Source organism: Thalassophryne amazonica, chromosome 8 (assembly GCF_902500255.1).
Source record: "Thalassophryne amazonica chromosome 8, fThaAma1.1, whole genome shotgun sequence".
NCBI classification, from domain to species: Eukaryota; Metazoa; Chordata; class Actinopteri; order Batrachoidiformes; family Batrachoididae; genus Thalassophryne; species Thalassophryne amazonica.
Window position 1 is genome coordinate 104,909,917 of NC_047110.1, and position 16,106 is coordinate 104,926,022.

General features: G+C 40.8%; 1 pseudogene; it reads left to right on the forward strand.

The window, feature by feature from the left end:
- The first annotated feature begins 6,035 nt into the window (after positions 1–6,035).
- LOC117514975 lies at positions 6,036–14,017 on the forward strand (annotated as a pseudogene).
- The last annotated feature ends 2,089 nt before the right edge of the window (positions 14,018–16,106 follow it).

Genomic DNA, 16,106 nt, shown 5'->3' on the forward strand with positions numbered 1-16,106 from the left:
AGTGCTTTGGGTCTTGAGGACCATGGTTGGGAAACATTATTTCATATATGTGGTCTGTCCATAAAGTATCGCACCTTTTTATTTTTTTTTTAAACTATATGGATTTCATTCATATGTTTTCACGTCAGACAAGCTTGAACCCTCGTGCGCATGCGTGAGTTTTTCCACGCCTGTCGGTGACGTCATTCGCCTGTGAGCACGCCTTGTGGATGGAGTGGTCCCGCCCCATCGTCGGATTTTCATTGTCTGGAAATGGCGGAATGATTTGGGGTTTTTTCCATCAGAATTTTTTCAGAAGCTGTTAGAGACTGGCACCTGGAAACCATTCGAAAAATTTATCTGGCTTTCGGTGAAAATTTTATGGGCTTCAGAGAGAAAAAGGACTATTACTACAGCTTTAAGGATGGCCCACAATGGCGCTCGGCGCGCCGCGCTCTGAGCCGTGACGACAGGCACGAACCACCGGATTATTTCTAAACGGATGGCTGTGTGGAGCCGGGACCGTCGTGTGCACTTTCTCTGGTTATCACAAGAGCTGGACATCAACCATTTTCTGGCAGATTTCACTTTTAACAAGAGATTTTGTCGTGGAATATATATATATATATATATATATATATATATATATATATATATATATATATATATATATATATATATATATATTGTTATTTTGAGTATATATATTTATATATGTATACATTCTTTATGTTCTTTATTTTTTAATGGTATAAGGGGAGGGTATCTATAAGCTTTGCTTCTGCCTTCACCCTTTCGGCCACACGGGTTCATTGCACGTTGTTCTTTTTATGAGTCTGTTATTGTCTGTGTTCTTATTCTTGGGGGAGGTGATGGTCTTTGGACCATTTGTTATAATTTGTTATTTGTTAATTTGTTATTTGGACACATTCTGATCATGTGCAACTGATGTACATACTTAAATCATGTTTCCTTTTTTTTTTAATGCCATCTGAATTTTATTTTTGTGAATCATCCCTATGTCTTACAATATCTTGAATTTAAATCATAGACTTAAGTGTTTTTCGTGATTGTTCATCACAAGATACCAGTCAGTGAGAAAATATGTACAGTACTGCTCAGAGTGACTGGCACCCCTGAATTTTAGGCACACAGTTTAAAAAAAAATGCTCAGAATTAACTGCAAGTTAATAATAATAGCTTCATCGGAACAGAACCTTCAGGGTAATAAATTCCAAAGTGCCTCACACAATCTATTAAATTACAATGGATTTAAAAAATGTAGACAAATCAATAAAATCAATCTGGTTCAAAATTTAAATTTCAAATTTTACATCAAATAATTAAAAAATATACTTACTAATTATACATGATAATACATAATACTGTAAACAACTGAAAAAATGATCAACCATTTGTGTATGACCTGAATATTAAATAAATTGTCCAAAGTTATTGAATAACATTAAGAACAGTAAAATCTGAAGGTGGCTCATGAGAGAAGCCACCAACACACCATGGCAACTCTGAATTTGTGACAAGTTTATAAAGCTGTGAGTCAAGAAACTGCTCAGTCCAGGCAAACTTTGCACAATGAACATTACCTTCACAGAAGCCTATGACTCGAGTGTCTTGGTAGCTTCCCTTACTACTTAAAATTCAGGATGACCAATAGTTTTCAGCAGGACTGTACACACCTAAACAAAAGAATAAAAAAAAAACAAAAAAAAAACGAGCACAAGCAAGACACTGCAATCTAATCTAAATGATTCAGTGTCTCAGTCTAATGAATCCAGAACTATGTCAAGGAATTGTAGAAGTTCAGGTGGAACTCACGGTGGATGACAGCAGCAGCAGGAGCAGCAACAGCATGGTCACTGATGCAAAAACGATAAAGTGCCAAAAAGAAAAACTGTTTGCCCTGAAATTACCAACCGCCTGTCAAAGCAGCCACAGATGCTTTGAGAAGCTCTCTGCACCACTTATGACCACTGATGGATCTGTGGAGACTCTCACATGGACACTTAATTTATGCAAAAAAAGAAAGACATTTCATAAATCACAGCCAAAATAGGGCTTTTCCACAAAATATCTAATTTGTTTGCAATTTCGTCTGCAATATAGTTTCCTTTCCTATTTTAAAAACACATTTGCATGAGGTTTCCTTTTCCGTAATGCAAATGTTGCAGTTTTGTGAAAAGGGAATTACTTAAATTAACTTCTCATTACACATGTTTTTTTAAAGACTAAAATAATACTTATGGATGAAAATGTACAAAAATACACATCATAATGAGGTTAAAATGCTGCAGTGTTGAGATGTTGGGATTTTATTTTTGTGACTTTATTGCAATGCCAGTAAATGTGGTTGTTTTCTGTTCCTGAAACATATTTTTGAACGCAGAATTGATATAACCATGTTCAGCAAAATTACACACGTATGTCCTCAAACACAAGGTGAGTGTCTCTTTCTCCAGTATCAGTTCCTTCCCATCATCCTCTGAGAGCACCGCAGGCTTAACGCCGCATTCAAGATGACTAATCTCGGAATCCAAGTTGGGAACTACCAAGTTCCGAAAAGTGTGCGCTCACTTGACTTGGAAAACATGGCTGCTGTATATAAAGAATGCAAACACACTTCATATACAAATAAATGATTTGTTTAAAGTGAATAAAATGCAGTAATATTGTTTATGTCAGCAGTCATGAAGGAGGACACCATGATTGTTGCTGTTATGATGTCAAGTCAGATAAATCGGAGCAAAAAAAACAAATCCAATCCAATTTTGCGGTCAAATCATTTCATCTGAATTAAACCCTGGAATTTAACACTTGCCATCATGAACCGCAAACATTTCTCAGAGTTCACCTGTTTGGGACTTCACACAATGAAACCTCCAAGTATTTTTGTAGACCGGCACAGAAGGGCACTAGAAAAGTCTTAAAGAATGATTCATGTGTGCATCAGTGATGCTTCATTACATTCAATTAAAGTGAAACAAAAATAATAATCTTATCAAATCAGTACAACCCAAGGTTTCTGTTGGACCTCTTAAGTTAGTTTAGCTCAGGTTACGTTAAGCACTATTAGCTTGAATGACAAATCATGATCAAAACATGTTACGTAAGCACAAACTATGGCTAATCATAACATGCTTCCTTAGCACAAACTAACATGAGCTTGAGTGACTCTGTAGATTAAATTGGCTTAATTGACGAGTCTGACTCCTTTTAAAAGTGACCAAATTACATGCATTGAGATCGACAATGTTTTCCTGACAAAACCCGCTCCTCAAGGTTAAATGCCCGGATGACCGACCTTGAAAATAAGCTCAATCTTTAGCTAAAGTAGCTATGCTATCACGACATGTTAGCTAAGCATTAACTAACTTTGCGTGAGTGATTCATCAAACTAGTCAATGTTGATTAGTCAGGGATTGCCAGTCTAAGCAAGTTCACCATATGTAAATTAAACACTATTTGCTCAAATGACATCCCATTCAAAGCATGTTACAAGCAATGACTAACATTAGCTTGAGTGACCAATCAAAATCTCAACATGTTAGATAAGCACAAACTAACTTGAGCTAAAGTGGCTATCACACCAAGCTACAAGCATTAGCCAACACGTCCTTGAGCGATTCAATTTATAAACATTTGAGTGAAGCACAATCTTTAGCTAAAATGGCTACCACAACATGTTAGCTAAACTTTAACTACCTTAGCTTGAGTGACTAGTCAAATTTATAATTTGCTAAGAGAATGTGAAATAGCCAGACACCGATCTGACATCATGGCAGCAGCGCTTACAGTGACTCAGCAAATTTAACGGTTTAGCAGTGTTTTAGCTCTTTTGTGACATGCGTAAATCCAGCGCGTCAGACGTAATCCGTCAATGTGAGGTGTCAACGTGACACGCGCTTTCAGTGATAGGCAATTCACAATTACAGCTAACCGCAAACTAGTTTATAAGCTAAAGTAACTCATAATGTTAGCTTAGCACAAAACAACATTAACTTGTATGACTAATCCAATTAATAGATGTTAACTGTTGAATATACTGTCTTTATTGCCATGTAACCAACAAGTAAACACTACATGTGATAGATGAGTGAATTTGGGTTGTCACTTAAAAGGATTTGTTGATCCGTTCTGAATCATTGATTGTACAGATTTGTTACTTCACTGTGTATTATCAGAATGATTTATTAATAACCTGGTTTCCCTTCAATTTTTCTGTACTTCATTAAAGTCTGGCATTTGAGCCAAGTCAGGTGAGTTTGCTACGTGTTACTTACAAGGGGTAACTGAGAACTTTTGAGCCTGACCCCCACCCCCCAAAAGAAAAAGTAGGTTGTGATTTTCCATTTTTGTTATATTTTGAGAAACCAACATTTCTCGAGAATGTGTGAAATTTTGACTCAATGGGTGCAATGTGAAAAAGAAATGTTGGTTTCTCAGAAGGAAAATTATGGAGAACCATGCCTTATTTTTTCAGGGTCAAGCTCAAAAGTTCTCAATCACCCCTCGTAAGACTATATGACGTAACATTTTCAAAAATTAAAAGCACTGATCTACACTGCATCCGAAAAGTATTCACAGTGCTTTACTTTTTCCACATTTTTTTATGTTACAACCTTATTCCAAAATGGATGAAAATTTTTTTCCCCTCAAAATTCTATACACAATACCCCATAATGACAATTTGAAAAAATTTTTTTTTTTTTTTTTTTGCAAATTTAAGGTATTTACACCCTTTGCACAATACTTTGCAGATGCACTGTATTTATTAATGAGTCTGTCAAAGTTCTTACTGAAGTTATCCCTCTTAAATTGTCCAGGTTTTGAAACTGTATCAAGTTGGAATAATTTTCTGGTGTCCACTAAAATACGTGACTTCCTAGACAACTAGTACACTGATATATCATGTGTCACGTTTGTAGGTGGTACACAGCTCAAATGTTGTGGTAAAACAGTGCACGGTGGTTTCACTTTGCTGGACAATGAGTCGCCCTGATATATATGAGGCACCAACATGTAATAAATTACAAAAGGGGTACCCCTTTTGGATTTGTTGTCATAAATCTTTCTGGGACTCAATACAGTAGAAACAATAATGAGAAAAGCTAAGTGACAATAAAGCCAGACTTTTATTTATTTTTGAACGTTATTTTTTATTCGTTATTTAAAATTGATTTTAAACACCTGTAAATTACACTTGGGGAGACATAAATAACACAGCCTTATAAACAATAACTTGCTGTATTAAATCCACAATAGAATGACCTGAACCGATGCATAATGTGTTTATGCTGCCACAAAACATTTCTGATCCACTGTGCCCCGGCTTCCTCTACACTTTTTTTTTCATTAATCTGCTGTCAAACACGTGTCCTCCTGGTTCTCACTGAAACGTGCCAGAGCTTTTGGTATTCATACGTCTGTAAATTAACCACACCCAAAACCCACCCACTGCTCCTGTGATTGGCCTGATAAATTAATGGTAAGGTATGGTAAATGGACTGCATTTATATAGCACTTTTCCATCTGCATCAGAAGCCTCACATTCACCCCGATGTCAGGGTGCTGCCATACAAGGCGCTCACTACACACCGGGAGCAATAGGGGATTAAAGACCTCGCCCAAGGGCCCTTAGTGATTTTCCAGTCAGGCGGGGATTGAACCGAGAATCTTCTGGTCTCAAGCTCAACACCTTAACCACTAGACCATCACCTCCCTAGACGTCACAAATTGAACACATCTGCACGAGTACAGAACTCAGATTTCAGACAAATACTCACACTGTCCCCTACAGGTGAGGGGTAGGAATAAAGTTCTGTAGTGACGTCACAGTGTGTAAAGAAAATTAAACATCTCTGGAGATTTAACAGATTTTTGACTGTTGTGGACCTTTAATATGAACATTACTGTAAGTTCCGATAGTGATGTTAGAAGAACATTGAACAACTGTTATCATGTAGTTTGTATTTATAAACTTGTACAAACTTTGATAGCACCTGTAGACTGGGCGGGTGTATGCTGGGTTCTGGTACTGATGGGTTCTGGATGGGTTCTTCCTGCAGATTCAGGATCTGGACACTCTGCTGTTGGGTTTGGAGCGGCGTGTGCCTCAGCTTCAGGCCGACCTGTCCATGCTGGAGAAGGAGGATGATGGAGACCTTTATGGAGTTCTCAGCCTGCACATCATCGAGAATGAACTGATTGAAATCATCCAGCTCATCAACAGGCTCAACAGCACCACCATGAGACAGCAGAGGCTCAGTGCAACTACCAGTGAAGAGGTGAAGTCACGATGTGAAAAAACAGCTTTAAAAGATTTCTGAACTATTGAAATCTTTACTGTCCTTTCTACTAAAATTGCATTTCACAGTACTGTGTATAGTATCAAGATTGAAAATGCTGAAATCTGAATATTATTGAAGGACTTTGCCAGAAGCAAAGAGATGCAAACATCTGAAATGGTGGCCATTTTGGACGCCATCTTGGATTTTTGAAAATGCTAAAAGTATTTTGATTGACATTTATTTGATAATTCTGCACATTGTTCTGAACCTCTGCTGAAAATTTCAACATTTCACAAACTTTCCATGATTTGGTCATTTTTGATCTTATGCTGTTGGACTCTTTGCAATTATGCTGTTAGAATTCACCCCCAAACTGTACAATTATATACTGAATATATAGGAAATGCTACATAGTAATTTGGACAAAAATGTGAGAATAAAAGTTTGGTAGCTTTTGAGAAACAGCTTCTTCTTCTTTCGGCTGTTCCCGTTAGGTGTCGCCACAGCAGATCAGTCGTTTTCATCTCACCCTGTCCTCTGTAACTTCCTCTGTCACACCAACCACCTGCATGTCCTCTCTCAGCACATCCATAAACCTCCTCTTTGGCCTCCCTCTTCTTCACCTGCCTGGTGGCTCCATCCTCAGCATTCTTCTCCCTATACACCCTGGGTCCCTCCTCTACACGTCCAAATCATCTCAGTCTCGCCTCTCTGACTTTGTCTCCAAACCGTCCCTCCTGAGCTGTCCCTCTGATATGTTCATTCCTAATCTTGTCCATTCTCATCATTCCCAAAGAGAATCTCAACATCTTCAGCTCTGCCACCTCCAGCTCTGCCTCCTATCTTTTTGTTAGTGCCACCGTCTCTAAGCCGTACAACATAGCTGGTCTCACTACTGTCTTGTAAACTTTCCCCTTCACTCTTGCAGATATTTAGTCTGTCCTACCACCTTTCTCCACCCTGCCTGCACTCTTCTTCACCTCTCTACCACACTCTCCATTACTTTAGACAGTTTACCCCAAGTATTTAAACTCATCTACTTTCAACACTTCTACTCCTTGTAACTGCACAATTCCAGTGGGCTCCCTCTCATTCACACACATGTACTCAGTCTTGTTCCTACTGACTTTCATTCCCCTGCTCTCCAAAGCATATCTCCACATCTCCAGGCTAGACTCAATCTGCTCTCTACTCTCAGTACAGACCACAATATCATCTGCAAACATCATAGTCCATAGAGCAGGGGTCACCAACCCTGTTCTTGGATGGTACCTATCCTGCATGTTTTCCACATCTACCTACTCAAGTCACACCTGAATTTTTAAAAGTGGTGTTTCCAGCTATTGATTGGCTGAGCACACCTGATAGAGTTAATTGCCTGGGATTGGAACAGGGAGAGTTAGAAAACATGCAGGGCAGCTGCCCTCCAGGAACAGGTTTGGTGACCACTGCCATAGAGACTGCACTACCCTCACATACTTCTCTGCTACTCCACACTTCATCACACAATACCACAACTCTTCTCTTGGCAGCCTGTCATATGCTTTCGATATATCCACAACCACACAATGTAATTCCTTCTGGCCTTCTCTGTACTTCTCCATCAGTACTGTCAGAGCAAACATTGCATCTGTAGTGCTCTTTCTCAGTGTGAAACCATATTGCTGCTGACAGATCTTCACCTGCTTTCGAAGCCTAGCTTCTACTACTCTTTCCCATAACTTCATGTTGTGGCTGATCAACTTTATGCCTCTGTAGTTACTGCAGCTCTGCAGTGAAACAGTGCCCCCACATTATGTTGTTAAAGGGGCTCTGTTTTTGGGTATTTGGGGTTTAGCTGCTCTGTCAGGGCAAAATAAAATTTATTGGTCTAGTATTGGTTTAGAATGGAAACACCATCACAGATTAACCGGCTATACAGTATACCATAATTGAACAGTGTAAGATTAAAAACCCTCACAGTAAGCAGATTCTTAGGCCAAAGTGTCATTAAAAGTATCTCAAAGCATGGAGAGGGTCTGTAAGGAGAAAAACATGTGGACGTTTACCTCCCTAAATGTATAGAAACGTTTTAAAATGACAGATTGTACAGTTAACCATTTACCTTATAGCCATCTGGCAGTGTGGCTGTCCACTGAGTCATTACAAGCTGATTTCCGGTGAGAGTCTTGGTCTTGCAGAAGAAGCCCTTCATCGGCAGCTGAGTTGTAATGCCTCAGTGAGGCGCAGCAGCACTGAATGGACTGGAGCTTAAGGTAAGCGCGTTAACCATTGTCAATGTCTGATGTTCCTCAGCTTCAAGATCTTAAAGCAGAGATGGAGAAGATGAAAATCTACAACACCCTGCAGGTTGTGAAGAGGCAGAAGGAAAACCAGCGTCTGAAGAGAGACCTGGTCAAGTGCAAGAATGGACTCCACCCCACTGCCCCGCCCACTGAGCCTGCACGAGGCACGTCTCCAAAGCTCACACTACACGCAGCTTTTCTGATGCGAAGTCTTTGTTTTTACAGCGCAGAGTTAAAATACGGTGACTTTTGCAGAAGGGATTGAGCACCTGACAGACTGAGACTGTAGAGTTACAAAGGACTCTTCTTCCAGCTAACTTCTGTCCTGCTAGCATCTTGAACGCTACATTTTCTGTCTTTTTGAGAATCAGGTTGTTTGTTAAAATGAAAAACATTTATTGGCTTCTAAATTCAAAGTTTTGCCTTCAGACGTTGCTCAAGTTTTATCAAAAGAGTCCAATGTAAAGACGTCTAACTGCCACTGAATCTGCCTGTCAATCTCAAATCTTTTGTTGCTCTTTGCAGGTGTCTGTCCACACGGTCCTATCCTGAACGTAACTGGACCAAGAGAGTATCCTGGTTCTTACCAGTATGGAGCTTGGGGTCGTGACCCCCAAACCACAAGCAGGAAAAGAGAACTGGTATTGGCTAGTAATGCTGACCTCCAGTAATAAGTACTCCAACTTTGTCCATCTCTACTCTACCCTGAGCAATCTGATCATTGGAGTAAGCATTCTGGGTAAGAACTGAATTTATCAATAATTTGCAATAATTATTTGCAATTGACTTCCTGCCTCCCACTTCCTTATTCCTCGTGTGTGTGGGTGCATTATTCATGACTCAGAAGTTGACAATTTTCTCAGGAACTAAAGACTCAAATACACACCTAACAAGATCATATTTAATTATAAGTCCTGCTGACATCTTCCTGTGTCACACCAACCACCTTCATGTTCTCCCTCAGCACATCCATAAACCTCCTCTTTGGCCTCTTTCTTCTCTTCCTGCCTGGTGGCTCCATCATCAGCATCCTTCTCCCTATATACCCTGCGTTGCTGCTCTGCACATCTCCAAACCATAATTCTCTGAATTTGTCTCCAATGTGTCCTACCCATACTATCCATCTGATATGTTCATTCCTAATCCTGTCCATCCTCATCACTACCAAAGAAAATTGCAACATCTTCAGCTCTGCCACCTGTTAGCATCACCATCTCTAAGACCTACAATATAGCTCATCTCCCTACTGCCTTGTACTTCATTCTTGCAGACATATTTCTGTCACAAATTACTCCTGCCACCTTTCTCCACCCTGCCTGCACTCTCTTCTCTACCACACTATCGTTGACTTTGGATAGTTTACTCCAAGTATTTAAACTTGTCTACCTTAACCACCTCTACTCCTTGTACCCAATCTATTACACTGGGATCTTTCTCATTCACACACAATGTACTCAGTCTTGCTCCTGCTGACTTTCATTCCCCTTCTTTCCAGAGTGTATCTACCTCTCTAGGCTCATCTCAATCTGCTCTCTACTCTCACTACAGATCACAATGTCATCGGCAAACATCATATTCCATGGAGACTTGTCTGAAATGACTTAGAGCCAATCCTTGATGTAATCCCACCTCCATATTGAATACATCTGATATTCCAACTGTGCATTTTGTCACTGTCTTTGTACATATCCTGCACTGCCACTTCAGACTTCATCATACAATACTGCAACTCTTATCTTGCCACCCTTTCATAAGATTTCTCTAAGTCTACTAACACACAGTGCAACTCTTTCTGGCCTTCTCTATAGTTCTCCATCAGCACTCTCAGGACAAACATTGCATCTGTAGTGCTTTCTTGGCATAAACACAAACTGATGTTCAAATGCCACACCGAACACCTTCCGAACTTTCACACTTGCTGTACCTTTCCAACTATCCACAATCACTTCACCTCCTCCCTCAATTTCACAGCCTTTCCTCCTTCAGCTTCCACCATATGCTCCTCAGAAAATTGTAAGAAAAAATTAAAAATTGTGCTAAATAATAAAAAAGACATTTAAAAAATACATTACTGATTTTACAAATGGTACCCTATATCACAGACTCCTGTAGCACATATTAGTAAACAAATATGTGGGATTACACGTGTTCTTTATGTTGTAATTTAGCATTTTGGGGTGAATTGGTGCTGTATACACTGAAATGATTGTTGATGCAAACATACACTGTACTGGGTGTTGTGAAAGTGACGCATGTCTGCTGCAATAACTTTGCCATTAAAACTGTTGAATATGAGAATGTGGAGGGATTACCAGTGAATGATACAGTCACACCTGTGTTGAAACCCCATATACATAGGTTAGAATTCCTATGAATTGTGCATTTTTTATGGTGTATCAATATTTGCGCAAAAAAAGTCTGTCATTAGATGTTGTGCAGCTACATAAACAGATCACTATAAATGAATTGCATCTGATCAAAATATTGTTAATTTCTGTGCTTTCAGATTGGTATTATGTTTACTGAATTTACTGAAATGTTTTGTCTTGAGACACTAAGACAGATACAATAAAACTAATCAGTGTTATAAAGTATAAGTGGCTGTAAAATTTAGAATGTCTTCTTTTTTCCTTCTCTGTTCAGGTAATGTCCAAATCCACACTTCTAACCCAACCACGAACACCATCCAAGGGCCGAACGTTGTGCTGTATGGAAATCACTTATACTACAACTGTTACAACGAAGATTATGTCTGTAAATTCAACCTCACCAGCAAGACGGTCTCCAAAGTACAACTGCCAAAAGGCACCAGGTCAACACCCGTCGACAAAATCTGTAAAACAATTTCTACAACGCAGCATAACAATCAGTAATGTAGTTTTGGCACATACTATGAACCTCAGAATAGTAGTCCAACCAAAGTTTAGAAGTCTATGATGATATGATGGGGATGTGATGGTTTAGTGGTTAAGCAGTGGGCTTGGGACCAGAGGATCCTCCATTCAAACCCCTGTCTGGCCAAAAAAATCACTAAGGTCCCTTGAGCAAGGTCCTTCATCCCCAAGTTGCTCCCGGTGTGTAGTGAGCGCCTTGCATGGCAGCACTCTGACATTAGTGTGTGCATGAATGCAAGGCATCGTTGTAAAGCGCCTTGAGCTTCTGATATCGATGGAAAAGTGCAGTGGTGGGCACAGCTAACCAAAAAGTTAGCTTCGATAAGAGTTAATCCACAAATTGAAAAGTAGTCTTTTTTTTAAAGCTAAACCCCTAAAAAATAACTTTCAGTATTGAGTTCAGTACACTAGCAGCTAATGACACAACAACAAACCAGCTCTTCTGTGTCAGATTAGCTTTCTCTCAGCCAAAGAGACCTAGTGATTGAAGAGGATGAGGAAGAATAAAGACAATATCTCTTTACACCATACAGACTTACCGGCATATCACGCAAGTCATCAACAGGCATACAGTTTTAACTTATGGTTAAAATTTGAACCAAATCAATTCCAGACAAGTTATTTAAATTAACGTCACATCTAGTCTTTTATAAAGTGAAAATATCAGCTGTATGTTTTAGTTTTAAAGTAATGCACTAATTTTGAAGGTTTTAGTGTTTGGACACACATGCTGCAGTGCATTATGGGTAAAGTTTCACGACAGGAGAAATGCAATGAGACACTCTGATCAGGGTGCACTTTAACCACTGCACAAGGACAACAGCATTAAACTCCTTGTACATATATTGTGCGTAAAACTCTCGTGAATATATTCTCTGGGTTTATAGACACTGTTTGTTTTATGCCAGATGCCAGGTTGTGTGAGCTGTGATCGCTTCCTGTTCACGTCATTCTGGGGGAAAGTGAAGTTTACTCTATAACATCCTGCTTGTTGTCCTTTACAACACTGTTTGTCCTCTTTGTTCCAGAGTAATATATACATAAGATGTCTGAAATTCAGTTTGTGTTTATTAAATTCCACACAGTTTAAATGTAGCAGACACAGATTATTTGGAAGACTTGTTTTAGCAAGTTTTCAGGGTCTCTACTGCCGCCAGTAGATGGCAGTGTTTATGGCAGTATTCGCCCTATTGAGATATCCCATAATCCTTTGTGCGCCAGAGAGCTGTTGCGGTCTACAGCACAGAGAATCCACATGACGACAATTGTAAATTAACATTATACAACCAAAATGCACATTTGTATGCTTTTCATCACGTTAATAATAGGCTGCAGCAACTTCCTGCAGGGGAGGTGATGGTGTAGTGGGGGAGGTGATGGTCTAGTGGTTAAGGTGTTGGGCTTGAGACCAGAAGATCCTCAGTTCAAATCCCCGCCTGACTGGAAAATCACTAAGGGAAAATCTTTAATCCCCTATTGCTCCTGGTGTGTAGTGAGTGGCATGTATGGCAGCACTCTGACATCAGGGTGAATGTAAATAATTGTAAATAATTGTGTAATTGTAAAGCACTTTGAGCATTTGATGCCGATGGAAAAGCGCTATATAAATGCAGTACATTTACCATTTGTCCGTGGGCAGTGGTTAAAGTGCAACCTGATCAGAGCGTCTCAATGCATTTCTCCTGTTGTGAAACTTTACCCATAATGCACTTCAGCATGTGTGTCCAAACACTAAAACCTTCACAATTAGTGCATTACTTTAAAACTTTATCATATAGCTGATATTCTCACTTCATAAAAGGCCAGACGTGACGTTAATTTAAATAACTTTTCTGGAATTAGTTTGGTTAAAATTTCAACCACAAGCTTTATTCACTATGCCTGCAAAAATATGTTAGCAGTCTAAAAATTATCAGATCTAAATTTATTGGAAGCTAATTGGTCTGCTAATAGTTTACAAAATTATCTGAAAAGCTAATCCGATAATGAAAACATTAGCTTCGATAATTATCGGATTGGTGGAATTGTGCCCACCACTGGAAAAGCGTTATATAAATGCAGTCCATGTACCAGAAAATTTAGTTCTGCAGTTTCATCACTGCTGTGTTTCTCTGTTTTCAGGTATAACTCAAAGGCAAATTTCTGTCGCCTTGATGAATGTTACCTGACACGGACCTGGACTTAGCAACAGACGAGTCTGGCGTTTAGGTCATTTACACCACCACCCAGGATTTTGGCAACCTTGTGGTGTCCAGATTAGATGGAGAGGTCTTGATGATTAACCAAACCTGGCACACCAACATGTACAAACAGGCGGTAACCAACACCTTCATGGCCTGCTGCGTTCTCTACGCTACACGATACATTAGCAAAGACATGGAGGAGATCTTCTACTCATTTGATACTGCAACAGGGCGCGAGAGGTTCGACACTGGAATAAAGATCCGCAAGATGGCTGCCAACATTTACTCGATAAACTACAGCCCCGTGGACCAGATGTTACATGTCTACAGTGACTCCATAATGGCGTCTTATAAGGTTGTATTTGGATAAATCGATAATGCCGCCATGATTTTTGTGACTAGAGTGAAATATAATAGCAAATATGTTGACGAGTAATGATAAATACATACATACTACTTTATCAGGACACAATTATTGGTAATTAGTGACTCCACCTTGACAAACAGGTCAAATCGTGCAGCTTACTTCATAGAGCGTGAGGCCGCGGGGTACACCCTGGACAGGACGCCAGTCTGTCGCAGGGTCACATATAGACAAACACATTCACACCCCCACACACACACCTATGGACAATTTAAAGCTTCCAATCCACCTAACCTGTGTGTCTTTGTCTGTGAGAGGAAGCCGGATCATCCAGAGGGAACACACGCAAACACGGAGAGAACACGCAAACTCCACACAGAAAGGCCATAGGTGGGAATCAAACCCATGACCTTTTTGTTGTGAGGCAACAGTGCTAACCACTAACCCACTGTGCTGCCCCAATTCTAAATACAGTTTGGTAAAATTCTTCTCTTCTTCTTCAATATGTCATCAATGTTATTCTTGGCACGTACAGTGGGTTAATTGCTCCTTGGACTTGTTCTTGTGGACCTGCTTTAAATATTATTAATAATAATAATAACTTAAATTTCTTTCTTGCCTTTTAAGGAAGTCCATGGTTGCTTTACAGAGAATTAACAGTCAGAAAGGAAAGGCCTGAAGGTTCTGTCCCATCGAGTTAGATACAATGAGACTTAGAGGGCTGAGTCACGCCTGGCCATGTGCCGTCAAGGAGCATGCACTGCCATTAACAAAAAGGGCAAAACAATTAATTCAACTGTTCTAATTAATGGTATTATTTAAATTAAAAAGCGAACCAAAAATAGGTAGGTACGGCATTTACGGTCCGTGTAAGCCCATTGTAGTGATTGCCCTGAGTACTTCTCCATTCACTCAACACGCACGCTGTATTGCACAGCCAGGTACTTTTTGCCCTTTTTGGTAATGGCAGCCATGTAGGCACAGCAGCGTTACATTAGCGGCATAGGGAGTGCGCACTCTAGTTTAGCTAGCTATATCCAACTCTATGTTCTGTCACCTTGGATTCAGGAGGAGCAGTGTGGTTTTCGTCCTGGTCGCGGCACACTGGACCAGCTCTACACGCTCCATCGGGTGCTCGAGGGTTCATGGGAGTTTGCCCAGCCAGTCCACATGTGTTTTGTGGCTCTGGAGAAGGCGTTCGACCGTGTCCCTCGGGGCACCCTGTGGGGAGTGCTCCGGGAGTACGGGGTCCTTTGTTAAGGGCTATCCGGTCCCTGTACGACCGCAGCAGGAGCTTGGTTTGCATTGCCGGTAGTAAGTCAAACCTGTTTCCAGTGCACGTTGGCCTCCACCAGGGCTGCCCTTTGTCACCGGTTCTGTTCATTATTTTTATGGACAGAATTTCTAGGCGCAGCCAGGGTGTAGAGGGGGTCTGGTTTGGGAACCACAGAATCTCGTCTCTGCTGTTTGCGGACGATGTGGTTCTGTTGGCTTCGTCAAATCAGGACCTTCAGCGTGCACTGGGGCGGTTTGCAGCTGAGTGTGAAGCGTCTGGGATGAAAATCAGCACCTCCAAATCCGAGGCCATGGTTCTCCACCGGAAAAAGGTGCTTTGCCCTCTTCAGGTCGGTGGAGTGTCCTTGCCTCAAGTGGAGGAGTTTAAGTATCTCGGGGTCTTGTTCACGAGTGAGGGACGGCTGGAGCGTGAGATCGATAGATGGATCGGTGCAGTATCTGCAGTGATGCGGTCGCTGTATCGGACCGTCGTGGTGAACAGAGAGCTGAGTAGGGGGGCAAAGCTCTTGATTTACCGATCGATCTACGTTCCGATCCTCACCTATGGTCATGAGATTTGGCTCATGACCGAAAGAACGAGATTGCGAGTACAAGCGGCCAAGATGAGTTTCCTCCGCAGGGTGGCTGGGCACTCCCTTAGAGATAGGATGAGGAGCTCGGTCACTCGGGAGGAGCTCGGAGTCGAGCCGCTGCTCCTCCACGTCGAAAGGAGTCAGTTGAAGTGGCTCGGGCATCTTTTCCGGATGCCCCCTGGAGGCCTCGCTGGAGAGGTTTTCCGGGCACGTCCCACTGGGAGGAGG